This window comes from Odocoileus virginianus, chromosome 30, assembly GCF_023699985.2.
Source record: "Odocoileus virginianus isolate 20LAN1187 ecotype Illinois chromosome 30, Ovbor_1.2, whole genome shotgun sequence".
NCBI lineage: Eukaryota > Metazoa > Chordata > Mammalia > Artiodactyla > Cervidae > Odocoileus > Odocoileus virginianus.
The window spans coordinates 20,673,881-20,689,555 of NC_069703.1; the positions used below are offsets into that span (position 1 = coordinate 20,673,881).

The window sequence follows — 15,675 nt, forward strand, 5'->3', positions numbered from 1 at the left end:
TACTATTGCCAAGAACTTTATGAAATGGGTTTCCCATTAAATTTTTCAGTAATTCAATGAGGGAGAGAGGGGAGGGATTACTCTCCCATTTTATAGATTAGAAGATGAAGGCAGGAAGAGATCAAACAATTTACCCAAACCTGCATAGTTAATGGGGCTTCCCTGATAGCTCAGCTGGTAAAGAATCTGCCTGCAAAGCAGGAGACCCCAGTTTGATTCCTAGGTCAGGAAGATCTGCTGGAGAAGGGATAGGCTACCCACTCTAGTATTCTTGGGCTTCCCTGGTGGCTCAGATGGTAAAGAATGTGCCTGCAATTTTGTACAGTTGGAGTTTGAATCAGGACAGATCTAATTCTAGAGCCCATCTGCAGCTGGTAAGGGGAATGTGGAGAATGCAGTCAGATTTCCATTTGGCAACATGATCTTCATTGGTACCCAGGGAGCATCCTTAGATCCAGCTCACTTTTGACTCTCAGGGTCCATGTCTGAATTGCGAGGATAGTTGAAAGTTTCTTCAGCATTCCTCCCCATCTTTTAGATCTGGATCTGCTCTAACTGGAGGGTCCAACTTGGAGACTCTCTGAAGTCCCTTCCAGGCTGAGACGGAAGCTGCCTGGGGAGGAGGAGGGATGCAGTTTATGTCTGGAAGCTGCGAAAGAGATACAATTCCCAAGCTTGGATTTACAGTGGGTATCTGGTTGCCTCAGCCTGGAATCTGAACCGAACCATTTTCCATGGGTGAATTAGCTAAACAATCCAGCCCACAAAGGGAGCAGCTTCGCTCTGTCAGTTAACAAGCTCCGAGGGGTGGGGGTGGAGGCGCCCCGAGCTTGGAGGGGAGGGAGGAGACTGCTGGCGAGAAATTGACCTCCTCTTGTCTTGCTGTCCTGAGTCCAGCCTCTCTGCTTGGGAACCTGGGCAGGAGGCTGGTCTGATTTCCCTGTGGTCTGAACGGTGGGAATATTTTTTAGTGGCAGATTATACTTTCCCCGAGGTGGTTTGAATTACACCTGCCCCATTTCATTTAATTAGGGCTGGTGCTGCTGTCTATTGTGCCCAGTGGGCCTTCCTGCATGAATAAATAGTAACATGTTTGTTTTCTTTTGGGTGGGGTATTTTTTTTTTTTTTTTTTTAAATGATGGGGTTGGCAGAAAATGGGAAAGCATAAGAAACTGTGATGAAATCATCAGGAAAGAAGATGTTAGAGGGCAAATTCTCATCCCACTAAGCCTGCAGGGCTGACTCCCCCTCTGCTTCTTGAACCCACTTTTACACAATGTATTCAGAACCTCCTCTGTTTTCACTTCTATTCTCCAGCCAGGCTTTCTTTCTCTTTGCAATATACCTGGGAATCAGGCATTTCCTCCTTTAGTACTGCTTGTCTTTCCTGCCCCTTCTCATTTTACTGTAGTTTTCCATCCAAATTCTCTTTCTCTCTCTCTTCCTCTCTCAATAGCTTCTGTCTACTATGAAGCCATTAATAGGGAACTTGTTGAATAAGTCATGTTATGGTCTTGCCATGGGATGTTATGAAGCCAGGAAAAAGAAAATAAAGAACTCTATATATGTTGACTTGGAACACTTGCCAAGAAACATTGCAAAGAAAAAGATGCAAATAGTTTACTACTTTTGTAAATAAAGGGCTGGTTGTATGCACACATAGATTTCTGGAAATATACAAAAGAATAGGCAGCAGGGGTTGCTTTTAGGAAAAGGGGATAGAGCCTGAATTTGAAGAGAAATATACTCTTATATTGCATATCTTTCTGAGCTATTTGATATATATATATATATATATATATATATATATATTTTATCATCTGCTTCCCTGCTGGCTCAGACAGTGAAGAATCTGCCTGCAATGCAAGAGACCCAGGTTCTATCCCTGGGTTGGGAAGATTTTCTGGAGAAGGGAGTGGCAATCCACTCCAGTATTCTTGCCTGGAGAATTCCATGGACAGAGGAACCTGGTGGGCTACAGTCCATGGGGTTGCAAAGAGTCTGACATGACCGAGAGACTAACACTTTCAGCTTTCACTTGCATTATCATCTGCATGTATTGGGCATGTATGTATGTATGTATGTATCTGCATGTATATCAGTGGTAAAGAATCCACCTGCTAAAGCAGGAGACATGAGTTCGATCCCTGAGTTGGGAACATCCCCTGGAGAAGGAAATGGCAATGTACTCCAGTCTTCTTGCCTTAGAAATCCCATGGACAAAGGAGCCTGATGAACTGCAGTCCATGTGGTCGCAAAAAGTCAGACTCAATTTAGTGACTAAACAACAACAACAACTGTGTGTATTACTTTTTCAATGAAGAACTGATTTATAAAAGGAAACATGAAATATGAAAATGTAGTATAAGACAATACGTATTTTACTACCAAGTGAAGTAGTGATTAAGATCTGGCTTAGAAGATCCAGGTTTGCATCCCAATCCCACCAAATATTAGGTGTATGATTATAGGTAATTTATTCAATTTTTCCAATTCTCAGTTTCCTCATTTATAAAATGGGGATAATAAAGAAGGCTGAACCCAAAGAATCTATGCTTTCAAATTGTGGTGCTGGAGAAGAGTCTTGAGAGTCCCTTGGACAGCTAGGAGATCAAACCAGTCAGTCCTAAAGGAAATCAACTCTAAATATTCACTGGAAGGACTGATGCTGAAGTTGAAGCTCCAATACTTTATTGTATTATGTGAAAGGCCCACTCACTGGCAAAGACCCTGATGCTGGGAAAGATTGAGGGCAGGAGGAGAAGGGGATGACAGAGGATGAGATGGTTGGATGGCATCACTGACTCAGTGAACATGAATTTGAGCAAACTCTGGGAGATGGCAGAGGACAGGGAAGCCTGGCATGCTGCAGTTCATGGGGTCACAAAGAACTGGCACAACTTAGTGACTAAACATGAGGTTTTCAATCTTACAGTTTTCAGGGAAGGATATTTGTTAGATATATGAATAAATGGATTTAAGTTTCAAAGTCTTTATACAATTTTCCATGTGAGTAAATGCACAGATCATTAAAAAATTGTTAAGACCATGGATCTTGATTTTCTGTTTAGAAAATGAGGGAGCTAGATAAAGAAAACTCTCAATTCAAAAGAGAGTAAGTGCCTTGTTTACCTGGCTTGTTCCTAGAGGCTGTGGGGAGGAACTGCCAACAGCTGAACCTTGAGGGGTGAAGGCGATTTGGTTGGGCTGCTTGGTGAGGCCGTTCTAGTCAGGCAGCAGTGAGGTCCAAGGGACCAAAGAAAGAATAGAGGATGTTGGTGAAGTGGTGAGTAAACCAGTTTGTTAGGAGCAGAAGTTTCTTCCAGAGGGCAATAAATGGAGGCAAAGAGGTTGGAAGCAGCTTGTTGAGGGTCTTGAAGGCCAAACCTAGAGTCTCACAGGGTATCCTAGAGGCAATGGGAGGCACTGCTATTATGATAAGGGAATGGTTTAGCTGTCTGTCACAGTAGAATTTTATGCCCAAACACAGTGGATAAGACAACCATTTGTTATGTTCTCAGAGTCAAATGTGTCAAAGATTTGGACTGCGCAGAGCAGGAATCATCTGTCTTTGCTTCCTAATGACTGAGGCTTTACTAGAAGATTGAAAATTGGTGGTGACTTGATGACTGGGGCTGGAATCATCTGAAGGCTTGTTTACTAGTATGTCTGCAATTGATTCTGACTGTCGACTGTGTCCTTGGTGATGTCTGTCTGCCAGGACATGTACTCATGGCTGCTCCTGGAGGCTGGGCTTTCTCTTAACATGGGTTCCAAGGATTAGCATCCCAAGAGAGGCAGAAAGCTGTAATGCCTTTTCTAATGCAACTTCAAAAGTTAGGCAGCGTCTCTCTGCAGATTTTGTTCATCAAGACAGTGGCAAACTCTTGACCAATTACTAGGGGAGGGAGAGTAGAGTCTACATCTTAATGGAGGAGCAGTATATGGGACCAAACATCTTGTTCATCTCATTTTTTCAAAATACAACCTGCTCTAAAGAGTGACATGGGAAAAGCCATTCATTCAAAACAAATATTTGTAGAGTGTCTGTTATGTCTTAGGTATCATACTAGAGACTAGGGATAGAATGACAAGTAAAAATTGACATCATTCCAACCTCCTAGAGCTGACAGTCTTGTGGTTGAGACAGACATTAATCAAACCATCATACCAAAAATATAAAATTTTGACAATGTAATCCTGGAGGGAAACAGGGATCTATGAGCTCATATAATAGAGTGTGGATTTTACACAGTCAGAGAGGGCAAGAAACTTTCCCTTAAGGAAGTGATGTTAAGGCTCACAACTGAAGGATTATAGAAGAAGAGCAAGCAGAGTGGCCAGGAAGTGGGTTTTCTGTGTGAAGGTCCCAAGACAGATGGGAGAAGGTGTGTGTGATGACTACTCGTATAGCCCTGATGAGAGAGGACAGTAGCAAAGAGACTTAATAGCCATCTGTTCTATTGAGAGAGAAGTTTTATTTTATTTTTTAAAATTTTATTTATGTGTTTCTTTACTTTTGTTTTTGGCTGCCCTGGGTCTTCGCGGCTGTGGGTGGGCTTTCTCTCCTTGCGCTGAGTTGTGGGGCATGGGCTTCTCTTCCCCGTGGCTTCTCTTGTTGTGGAGCATGGCTCTTGAGTGCGGGTGTCAGAAGTTGTGCTGCAAGAACTGAGTTGCTCCGTGGCAAGTGGAATCTTCCCAGACCAGAGACGGAACCGGTGTCCCCTGCATTGGCAGGCAGATTCTTAGCCACTGGACCACCAGGGAAGTCCAAAAGAGAAATTTTTAAGGAGAGAATTAGCCAGCTGTACATGGGGAACTTAGGAGAAGTGAGGGGTCAAATGTTTCTATATGGTTTCAGGTCAGGATGAGAACAAGGATGATGCTACCATGAGTGAGAGTTAAGGAGTCAGAACAGGGAATAATTCAGAGGGTAAGAAATCGTGTTCAGGTTGAGAGATGTTGAATCTGAGGCAGTAGTAATATGAAATAACAGAGATATGGGTAGGTAGTTGATTTGTCTGAATAGGTAAGGAATGCAGCTGTAGATTTTGAAGCTATTGATAAAAAATTGAGAGATGAAACCATAAGCATGAGTTAAATTTTCAAAGAAAGAGGAGGAAGGAAGCCAAAGAAGTAGACAATGAGAACAGTCTGAGACAGAACAGGGGTAGGGAGTCAGCTGGAAAGTCAAAAGGGAAAAACATCTCAGGAGGAAGGGGTGGTCCATGATGCCACATACAGCAGCAAGGGCAAGAAGATCCAGCCCTGGACAAAAGCCCATAGGGTAAAGAATCTATCTGCCATATGGGCTTCCCAATCCCTAGTTTGGGAAAATCCCCAGGAGAAGGGAATGGCTACCCACTCCAGTATTCTTTTAATTTTTTTTTAAAAGAAAGGTCATAGGAAAGAAGAAGAGAGAGGATAAGAGTTCATAACGATGTTTCCTTTTTAAAAAAAATTTATTTATTTTTATTTATTTGTTTTAGTTGGAGGCTAATTACTTTACAATATTGTAGTGGTTTTTGCCATACATTGATATGAATCAGCCACTCCAGTATTCTTATCTGGAGAATTCTATGGACAGAGGAGCCTGGTGGGCTGCAGTCCATGGGATAGAAAAGAGTCAGACATGCCTAAAGGACTAACACTTTCACTTTTCGTACCAAGCTAAATGGTTTGGTATAGAGTTTTCCCAGGGACTGGAGACAGAAGGAAGTGGTAGGGTAAGTAAGAGTAGAGAGGGTGGTGAGGAACAGAAGGCAGACGATGGGAGTGGCTTGAAAACTTCGTCAGTAAAAGGAGGGACCAAGCTTTGGGGAGAAAGCACAGTCAGGTCAAGGAGGCTGGATAAGTTCGAGGAGACCTACTTTCATGAGAGAACAAGAGGAAGGTGCTGGAAAATGCTGGACAAGGAGCTAGGATGTGGTGGAAGGCAATACCTTTGGGACTTTGGCTATCACTCTTTGCCTAAGGATTCTCTACTTATATTTTAGGATGGCAACCCCCCAGGGTCATGGTTAGAGAAAACCTTGTCAGCTAGAGAGGCATAAATCTAGTAAAGATTAATTAGTGTTTTATTTTTTTTTTTAAGACCATGGAATCTTAGCTTATTATTTTCTATTCTGGTTGATAAATAGAGGGACTGTACCCACCCACTCCAAACTCTTCCTTCTTGTCCACTCCCAGTATCTCCTTTTTATTTTTAATTTTATTGAAGTATACTTGATTTACAATGTTATATTATTTTCAGGTGAATGAATGTTTTAAATCCATTCCTGCCAAGTAACTAATGTCAAATTATAGCTGGAAACCACTCATCCATATAAAGTTTTGCCTTAAGTTTCCCTAATATTAAAAAAAATTTAATGTTAAAAATCCCTCCAAAGACGTCTGCTATACTCTCATCATGGCATTTGAAATGTTTTACCTCAAATGTTTACACACTCCCCTCTCTTAACTAGCCCCCATCTCTCCAGGCCAGGGGGTGTGTCTTATTTGTCTTAGACTCACTCATTATATTCACAAGATAATTGCAAATTTATTAAAAAAAATTATTCTTAGTGAATAATCTTCATTCAGTTCTTTTAGTCAGTCTCCATGACTTTGCATAGTCTCATTGAGAGATGAGGTCAACATCTATATTTGAGGCTGTTAAGCCTGCAAGGCAAAGGCCAAATGACCCTCTTGCCATGATAGTTTCCCCAGTCATCCCCTAATCCTGCCTGGCCCGCTGTTGGGCACTGTGGCATACAAAAGACAATACATACGCTGTTTCCTGAGCTTGGAACACAATGTTCATGGACATCCCTTTCACATCATCCTTCACCTCTTTATTCAAAACACTTTGGAGTGGCCTTCCCTGCCACCCCCAACTCCCTTCTCAGCTTTATTTTTCTCCATTGAACTTATTATTACTCAATATTTTATACACATTGCTCATTTGTTTTATTGTCTGTTCTCTTCTAGAATGTGAGCCCCATGAAGGCATGAATGAAGGTATGTGGCTTATATTTGGTATAACAAAAAAAGACCACAAACTGGGTGGCTTACACAGCAAAAATGTATTATCCCCCAGAACTGGAAGCTAGAATTTTGAAATCAAGGTGTTGGCAGGTTGAGTTCCTTCTGTGAGCTGTGACAGAGAATCTGTTAAAGCCTCTCTCCTAGCTTCTGGTAGCCTCAGGAGTTCCTTGGCTTGTAGACTGCATTCTTCCTGTTTTGACATTGCCTTTTCTTTGTATGTGTCTGTGTCTAAATTTCCCCTTTTTATGAGGACACCAGTCATACTGGGTTAGGATTAGGGCCCATCCTAATGACCTCATTTTAACTTGATCATCAACAAAGACCGTTCTCCAAATAAGGTCACATTCATAGGTACTGGAGGTTAGGATTTTAACATCTTTGGGGGCGGGGAGGGTGTTACAATTCAACCCCTAATGAATATTTATTGAATAATTAAGTGAGGTCACTTCTTTTCTTTAGGAAGAAGATGGACCATGTGAAGGTAAAACTGATGTTGGCATACCTTGGTGAATATGTGACAAGCATCTGCTGAAGGCCTGGTAGGGCAGGAGGGTGATGAAGAGGGAGGCTGGAACTGCTGAGCCATGAGAGGCAGGGACTATCTGCAGCCAGACTGAGGCGAGGGTGCCCTTCATGCTCAGCAAAGCAGAGACCAGGCAAGGCTCAGAGAGGCCATCAAGGCAGTGCAGAGAGTTCTGCAAGGAGATCTGAAGCCACAGCTTGTTCTGAAAGCATCCAAGAATCACACCAAGCTTGGCAGTAGAGAGCTTGACCTTCTCGTGATCTAGAAGGATGAGCAACTTGGTTTAATGTCTTACCTGGGTCACAGGTGAGCCTGGGAACTAGAAGCTGAGTGCCCTGTGTGTTGTCTTATGTCATGTGATGATAGAATTCTGGGCCATGTGATCTGCCTGCATCCATGCTTTGATATATTATTTTCTTTTCCTTTAACTTCTTTTTGTCTTGGTGAAAGTTACTTTTGTCCTTTCTAACTTCTCCTTGGCTGATCTAAGGGGAAAGGGAACTGCTGTTGGTGAGACCAGTTGGGGAGGTTGAAAGCTCCATGTGGCTGGGGAGCAGCCAGCCCAGTTTGAAAGGACAAGGAGATGGGAGCAGATAGATTCGGGAGGGGCCAGACCCAATGGGTTGACCACTGAGCCTTTCCCATTTGAGGTTTTTAATTCGCAAGATATAGAACCAGAAAAAATGTGAAAAGCTCGTCTGTGGCCTCCTGCTGATGTAATATCACTGGACCAAGAAGGCAGTTACACACATAGTCACCGTGGCACAGACTCAGCATCCAGGACATATGAACCTTAATTCAGTTCAAGGAGCAACTATCAATCATCAATCAGCAAAACCTAGACCTGGGATTCAGAGATAAGCTAACAACCTAGAACAGGAGGAGCTTCCCTGGTGGCTCAGAGGTTAAAGCGTCTGCCTGCAATGTGGGAGACCTGGGTTTGATCCCTGGGTCAGGAAGATTCCCTGGAGAAGGAAATGGCAACCCACTCCAGTCTTCTTGCCTGGAGAATCCCATGGACGGAGGAGCCTGGTGGACTACAGTTCACGGGGTCACAAAGAGTTAGACACGACTGAGTGACTTCGCTTAGAAGAGGAGACATGCATGTAAATAAAAGTTCAGCACCACAGGGAAAGTGTCACATGAGGTACAGAGGTTGCCTCTATTCATTTCTTAGGGCTGTCATGAACTAAGAACCAGAAACTGGGTGGGACAATGGGAAAGTATTGTCTCACCACCTGGAGGCCAGAAGTCTGAAATCAAGGTATTGGCAGGCTCATGCCCTCTCTGATGCCTCTAGAGGAGAACTAGTCCTTGTCTCTTGTAGATTTCGGGGTTTGCCAGCAATCTTGGTTTCCCTCGACTGGGAGGTGGATAACTCACTCCAAACACGTGGTTGCCTTCTCCCTAGACCTCACACCATCTTCCCTCCATACATGTCTGTCTCTGTGTCCAGATTTCCCCTTCTGATAGAGAACCCCAGTCATTCTGGATCAGGGCCCACCTTAACGACCTCGTTTTGACTTGATTACCTTTGTGAAGGCCATATTTTCAAATAAGGTCACATTCTGAGTACTGGGGGTTAGGACCAAACTTGTTTCTTTTCGGAGCAGGAATACAATTCAATCCATTGTTGTTTAGTCACTAAGTCATGTCCGACTCTTTTGCAACCTCATAGACTGTAGCCCGCCAGGCTCCTCTGTCTGTGGGATTCTCCAGGCAAGAATATAGCAGTGGGTTGCCAGTTCCTTTTCCAGAGGATCGTACTGACCCGGGGATCGAATCCAGGTCTCTCACACTGTAGGCAGATTCTTTCCTCTCTGAGCCATCAGGGAAGCCCCCATGACATCAGCATAATAATACCTAATTCAGTGTTGTCCTGAGTATTGGATAAGATCAATATACATTTTGTTAACATTGGAGTGCCACGTGCATTCCTGTGTGCTCAGTTACTTCAGTCGTGTCTGACTCTTTGCGATCCTATGGACTGTAGCATGCCAGGCTTTTCTGTCCATGGGACTCTCCAGGCAAGAATCCAGGAGTTGCCATGCCCTTCTCCAGGGGATCTTCCCAACCCAAGGATCGAGCTCGTGTCTCCTGTGTTTTCTGCATCACAGGTGAATTCTCTACTGCTGAGCCACTGGGGAAGTCCCTAGAGTGCTGTGTATAGAGGTTATTTGGACTCTTGGTAGAGCTAAATCAGAACATCTCCTCTGTAATTTTTTATCTTTTGAGCAGGATCCTCTAAAACAAGGGGTCTATAGCCCATGGCCCACAGGCCAAAACTGTCCTGTCTCCTGTGTTTGTATAGCCCATAGGCTGAGAAAGACTTTTACATCTTTAAACAGCTGGGGGGGGGGGGGTGGAATCAAAAGAATAATATTTCATGACATGTGAAAATGATATGAAATTCAAATTTCCATGTCAATAAATGAAGTCATATCAGGGTATGGCCACACCCATTGGTTGATGCCTGTGGCTGCTTTCGCGTTACTAGAGCAGAGGTGAGCGGCCGCGACAGACACTGTATGGCCTTCAAAGCCCAACATATTTACAGTCCAGTCTTTACAGAAAAAGTTTGCTGCCCCTGCTCGAGAATAATAAAACTAAGCAAATAGAAACTCTGAGCCAAGACCCAGTCTTTGAACATTCACACTGGCTGTGTGCACACCCCTTAAATCTTTGGGTCTTTGCAACGTCACTCTAACTCTGACTTCTTGGAGTCTGAGAGGAGCAGCCTGAGCTTCTCATGGCTGGGGCTGACTTGACATAGCTCCCAGGGGGAGCCCCGGGGTAGGGTGGTCTCCAGATCTGCCCTACAGGAGAGTTGCAGAGCCACACAAATCCGATCCTGCCTGCTGCACCTCCGTCATTGAAGTTGCCTCATGTCAGCTGTTGGTGGACTTCGCCTACTGAGAGATCTCCTTTTAGACATAATCACCTTTTTATATACATGTAGCTCTCTAAATGCCTCTCCCACCCCAGAGTTTTGCCTGGTGATCGAAAGGAGCTAATCCAACAAATGGCATAATCATCTCTGAATGGCCTCAGTTTATCACCTGGACAAGCACAGAGGGTTCCACTCTGAGCTTCTCTTTGTTGTAGCAACAGGTGCTCAGGAAGTGGATGGGGGTAGTTGAGGGGGAGGATGGGTTTAAGGGCCGGAATGGGGCGGTAGGAGGGAGGCTGTGGAATGCTCTTTGGGGGAGAGCTTTAGAAATAGGATCAGCTTCGCTAGTTTGGAATGGTCTGGGACACAATCCTCGCAGGACTCAGGGGTGGCAGATGACACCAGAACCCTGCGAAGTTCTGAAAAATAGTCCATGACAGATGTAAGTGTTGTCTGTCCTAAACTGAGAGTTCTTAAAGAATTTTCTGAAAAAGTAATAAGGGAGAAAAAGATTCTAAGGGAAAATCGATTTTTCTTTATATTTTTTGGTTCTGTATATGACTAATCTCTATGGCACAAGCCAGGTGAGAGACCACACGGTCTACCTAGTCCTAACTGACAAGAGGGTTCCAGGAGGGTTCCAGAATGGTTACAGGTTCATGTATAGCTGAGTCCAAAGGGACTGTCCACCTGAAACTCTCACAACATTGTTAATCAGCTATGCTTGCGTGCGTGCTAAGTCGCTTCAGTCATGTCCGACTCTTTGTGACCCCCGCTGGACTGTAGCCAACCAGAATGCTCTGTCCAGGCAAGAACACTGGAGTGGGTTGCCCTGCCCTCCTCCAGGGGACCTTCCAGGTGCAGGGATCAAATTCACATCTCTTATGTCTCCTGCTTTGGCAGGCAAGTCCTTTATCACTAGAGCCGTCTGGGAAGCTTGTTAATCAGCTATACTCCAATACAAAATAAAAAGTTTTTTAAAAAAAGGAGCCTAGGAAGTTTTCATATGTCTCAAATGCTGATTTTTTTTGAGATGTCATGTTTAAACATTACTGTAAAATTTGATATTAGGGTGTCTGGAGCTAAAGTTCAGAGAAAGCAGTTTGGCGTAGGGCAGCTGTCAGTAAAGTTTTTTTGGAAAGATCTAGATGGTAAACAGTACAGGTTTGCAGGTCATGTGGTCACTGCTGCAGCTATTCAACTCTGCTGTTGTATAAAAGCAGGCACAAATCATATGTAAATAAATGATTCTGAATGTGTGTTAATAAAACTTTATTTACAGAAGCAAATGGCCAGCCAGATTTGGCCATGGGCTATAGTTTGCTGATCCCTGGTAGAGAGTTTTATCCTCTTCTATATTAGCTTTCTTTGCTTTCCCTAGCAGATGCTAGGGACAATTTATTGGAGTCCATATGTCAAGGCTGTATATTATCACCCTCCTTATTTAACATATATGCAGAGTACATCATGCAAAATGCTGCGCTGGATGAAGCACAAGCTGGAATCAAGATTGCCAGGAAAAATATCAACAACCTCAGATATGCAGATGACACCACCCTTATGGCAGAAAGCAAAGAGGAACTGAAGAGCCTCTTGATGAAAGTGAAAGATGAGAGTGAAAAAGCTGACTTAAAACTCCATATTCAAAAAACGAAGATCATGCATCTGGTCCCATCACTTCATGGCAAATAGATGGGGAAACAATGGAAACAGTGACAGACTTTATTTTTTTGGCTCCAAAATCACTGCAGATGGTGACTTCAGCTGTGAAATTAAAAGATGCTTGCTCCTTGGAAGAAAAGCTATGACCAACGTAGACAGCATATTAAAAGCAGAGACATTACTTTGCCGACAAAGGTGTGTCTAGTCAAACTATGGTTTCTCCAATAGTCATGTATGGATGTGAGAGCTGGACCATAAAGAAGACTGAGCACCAAAGAACTGATGCTTTTGAAGTGTGGGAGAAGACTTTTGAGAGTCCCTTGGACTACAAGGAGATCAAACTAGTCAATTCTAAAGGAAATCAGTCTTGAATATTCATTGGCAGGACTGATGCTGAAGTTGAAGCTCCAATACTTTGGCCACCTGATGGGAAGAACTGACTCACTGAAAAGACCCTGATGCTGGGAAAGATTGAGGGCAGGAGGAGAAGGGGACGACAGAGGATGAGAAGGTTGGATGGCATCACCGACTGATGGACATGAGTTTGAACAAGTTCTGGGAGTTGGTGATGGACAGGGAGGCCTGGCATGCTGCAGTCCATGGGGTCACAAAGAGTTGGACATGACTGAGCGACTGAACTGAACTGAACAGATGCCAGAGCACAGAGAGTGTGTCAGTATATGGCAGGAGGAGCTCTGCCGTATGGGAGAGCTGAAATTTGAGTAAGCAGAATCCAGGGGAAAAGGGGTGAGATGCTCAGAGTCTGGGTGAGATAGTGGTCGACAGTGGAAGGAAGAATAGCAGCAGAAGGGGAGGAGCTAGGTTCACTTACTAGCTGAACATCTGGATATAGATGCTGAAGTTAGGGTAGGCTGTAGAGGGAAGACATCTGGTTCCTTGAGCTGTCTAGGAGCCTGAACAACCTCACTCTTCCAGGCTCCCCATGACCCACTTCTACTATGGTTTCTGCTCTTTTTGGCTACCCTTGCAGTCTCCTAGAATTTCTCTCTTTCATCCCATCCATATTATTGTAAACTCCCAAATCTCGGCTCTCTCAAAAGCTTTTTATAATAACCCTGCCTCATGACACCTGTCTCAGGCTTATGGCATTCAGAATGAATTAGCCCTCCTCTATGCTCCCCTGGTCTGGGTATAAATTCCATAATAGTGCAAATTATGGTTTTGCCTTCCTCATTTCTTGACTGTGAGATTTTCATGTGTAGGTTCTATTTTACATTCTCAGTGGTTAGTTGGGGAAAAATGCCTATCAAAGAGAGAAATACATAGGTGCAATAAGGAGTTAACTCAAAGCTACTCAATCTAGTGCCATCTTGCATGACTTTCCAGTTATTTTGTTTATAGTGTTTTCTTTCTCAGGAGGTTATACTGATTTTGAAGGAGGGGACAAGGTTGTATACTTCAACTACAATTATACTGGGCTGGCCATGAAGTTCATTTAGGTTTTTCCGTAAGATGTTATGTAAAAACCCAAACGAACTTTTTGGCCAACCCAGTGTTATATTGTGAGTGGTATATTGTAAGTAGTATAGTCACAAATGGCAGAATATCTATAGTCAGCCCAGGCTACAAGGGGGACTTGTTGGTTCCTGTAACCATAACAAGGGGAGGCCAAGTGCAGCTGGTCTCAGGGACAACTGGGAATGGGGAAAATAGGAGGGATAGTCCCTTATCTTGGTTTTTGCCCAGGTGTCAAGTTTCAGGCCTACTATCTTTACCCCAAGCAGGAACTGCCTTTTTTGTTTCCAGAAGTCTGGTCCAGAAAGTCTTAGGAAAGCATTGGCCTACCTTGGTCATCTATCCAAGCTGTGATCAGAGAGGCAGATTTTCATCACTGGTAGCTCCTGGTAAAACACCAGTGGCATGAGGCGGGAGGAAGACACCCTGACGAAAGGAGGGTGCATTTCTTAGAAGCAGGGAGAAGGGGTGCCGGGAAGACAGAATGAGAGACACCACATCAGTGTCTGCCCTTCCCCAGTGCTCGGTCCTGAATTGGGCAGAAACTCAAGTGACCAGTATCAGCCATTTTTCCTCCCAAAGTGTCACCATTCATCTCTTGTCCAATTGATCTCTAGACTGCAACTGCCAAAACTTTCTCAGAGTAAATGCAGTCCTTCCCTTCCCATTAATAGATTAAGAACCCACCTTTTCCATAGACATGATAGTGTAGAAATGCTGCCATTGACTCTGCTCTTCTTTGCTAGTCCTTGAGTGTTGAATAAATGAGTCCCAACCATTCATCGGAGAAGGCAATGGCAACCCACTCCAGTACTCTTGCCTGGGAAATCCCATGGACGGAGGAGCCTGGTAGGCTGCAGTCCACGGTGTCGCGAAGAGTCGGACACGACTGAGCGACTTCACTTTCATTTTTCACTTTCATGCATTGGAGAAGGAAATGGCAACCCACTCCAGTGTTCTTGCTGGAGAATCCCAGGGATAGGCTGCCATCTGTGGGGTCACACAGAGTCTGATACGACTGGCATGACTTAGCAGCTGCAGCAGCAGCCATTCATCATCCCTTCAATACACATTTGTCCAGCACTATTTTTTAAGAAAATAAAATGTCTGATTTTTAAAAAAATAATTTTATTTATTTTTGGGTGTGCTGAGTCTTCTTTGCTGTGCAGGTTTTTCTCTAGTTGTGGTGAGCGGGGGTTACACTCTAGTTGCGTGCAGGTTTCTCGTTGTGGCGGATTCTCTTGTTGCGGAGCACAGGCTCTAGGGTGAGGGGGCTTCAGTAGTTGTGGCATGTGGGCTCAGCAGTTGTGGGTTTTGGGGCTCTAGAGCACAAGCTCAATAGTTGTGGCACATGGGCTTAATTGCCCTGCAGCATGTGGGATCTTCCTGGACCAGGGATTGAAACTGTATCTCCTGCATTGACGATTCTTTACCACTGAGCCACCAGGGAAGCCCTGACCCGCACTACTTTTTAAGAGCAGTTTTAGATTTGCAGCAAAGTCAAGCAGGAAGCACAGAGTTGCCAGTGAGCTTTTCATAAGCTATAGCATGATCACCTTCTATTGATGTCATCTCATTTGTTCTGCTCAACAACTCTGTGAAGTAGGGATGCATTCCCATCTCACTTTTCAGATAAGAAAAAGGTCTAAAAGGATAAAGGGGCTTGATGAAGACCTGATGGTTTTTGAGGGGTCAGTTTGGGATGTTACTGTCATTTTCACTGAATACATTCAAAGCAGAAGATTCCAAGGCAGGAAGGGCTGACTCTTCAATGGTAGAATTCCCTACACCTATATTTGATACAGAGAGAAGTAGCATAGGTCTTGAAATGTTTTCAAAACCCTGAATTCAGCAAACAGACCATATTTTTTTTGCCCAAATCCATTCAAGTCATCAATCTTGAGCCCCACTGCATCTCCTGGAAGTGAGTCTGTCAATTCAGTTAAATGGTGGCGATCTGCTGCATGGCCCCCTCTGCAATGCAGATGTGGACACTCTGACCCTTCTATGCCCATTTCATTGGCATCAAACAGCGAAGTTTCTGGAGGGAAAGGTGCCAGGGACAAGGAGGAGGTGGCTGGCAGGGCTCCCCAGATG

At 44.1% G+C, this 15,675-nt stretch overlaps 1 long non-coding RNA gene across 1 annotated transcript in view; it reads left to right on the forward strand.

Annotated features, from left to right (window-relative positions):
• The window catches only part of LOC139032185 (uncharacterized), a 230,336-nt gene that overhangs the window by 82,554 nt on the left and 132,107 nt on the right, over positions 1 to 15,675 (forward strand). Inside the window, exons 3-4 of the long non-coding RNA XR_011484701.1 lie at positions 6,971 to 7,000; positions 7,487 to 7,508. This is a non-coding gene — a long non-coding RNA (uncharacterized lncRNA). The remainder of the gene's footprint in view (positions 1 to 6,970; positions 7,001 to 7,486; positions 7,509 to 15,675) is intronic.